Source organism: Pteropus alecto, unplaced genomic scaffold (genome assembly GCF_000325575.1).
Source record: "Pteropus alecto unplaced genomic scaffold, ASM32557v1 scaffold511, whole genome shotgun sequence".
NCBI classification, from domain to species: domain Eukaryota; kingdom Metazoa; phylum Chordata; class Mammalia; order Chiroptera; family Pteropodidae; genus Pteropus; species Pteropus alecto.
Genome location: NW_006431911.1, coordinates 905,565 through 906,677, shown reverse-complemented (window position 1 = coordinate 906,677; position 1,113 = coordinate 905,565). Strand labels below are relative to the sequence as shown.

The 1,113-nt window shown below is 58.2% G+C and overlaps 1 pseudogene; it reads right to left on the bottom strand.

The window, feature by feature from the left end:
- Window positions 1-118, bottom strand: LOC112472361 (annotated as a pseudogene).
- Between the last annotated feature and the right edge of the window lie 995 nt (window positions 119-1,113).

Genomic DNA, 1,113 nt, shown 5'->3' with positions numbered 1-1,113 from the left:
ACCTACAGCAACCGGTCTTCCTAGGTGGTCTCCCATCCAAGTACTAACCGGGCCCGACCCTGCTTAGCTTCTGAGATCAGACGAGATGGGGCACGTTCAGGGTGGCACGGCTATAACAAAGAGCACTGTATCTTAAAGGAAACATTTTGCAAATTAATAGTTCATTCTAGTGCAGAGCAGTAAATGCAAGAAACAAAGTAGCAGAGGGCTGTGAGCGAATGCGGGAGTATAGGATTCATCTAGGGAAGCCCCAGGGTTTTTCTCTTGGCCAAGTCCAAGCTGAAAGGTGAAGAATGTGTAGCAGAAACCCTGGGAATGGGGAGGCAAGCGCAAATTTCTCAGCCTCAAAGGTGGGCCCAGCCCGATCTTAATCCAGCAACTACGCTGCCCAAAGACAGACAGGGCTGGACGGGAAAGGGAAAGAAACCCAGCACCGTCTTTCCCCGTCTCTGGGAAGTTTGACCTTCAAGAGTCTCCCAGCGCTTGTCATTCGTTCAAGTATCTCCTGAGCACCCTCGGTGTATGTAGCTTCCAGTACGGGCCTCGCAGTACTTCCTGCCTTTACAGTTTTCAATGCACTGGAGCAGACAGACCTCGAGGGGGCAAGTCTTAGAGTGCTGGGGTGGGAAACCATGCTGGAAGCCGGAGACTTAGGATGTTAACGTCCTGGTAAAGACCCATCGGCCTTACCGCCCGTAGCTCACACGCTGTCACTGGGAGGCTCCAGGCCTGCTACCTACTTGTCATCGCCCAGGTTTGCCCCGGTGCTTTATTCACTCCCCCACCACCCTTCCACTCTGCCCACCTAGACCCGACTCCAGGCCCACGTCCTCCTCGCGTAGCCACTCGGCGACGCGCAGCTCCACTGAGGTGGCCGGCACGGAGCGATCGGTGAGCCCCAGGAGAGCAGCCGCTGGAGGACGGCCGCAGGCCTGTCTCCCCACTGCTGGTGGCCACCGCAGACGGGCTCCCTCCTAATGGCCTCCCATTAGCGGGTCAGAGAGCGGGCGCCCGGCGCGATGACCCCCCAAGGACGCAGCCCGCAACAGCCGCCTTTCCCAAGAGGGCGAGAGGGGAAGACCTTGGCCACCGCTGGCGGTCCCCGCAGCCTTC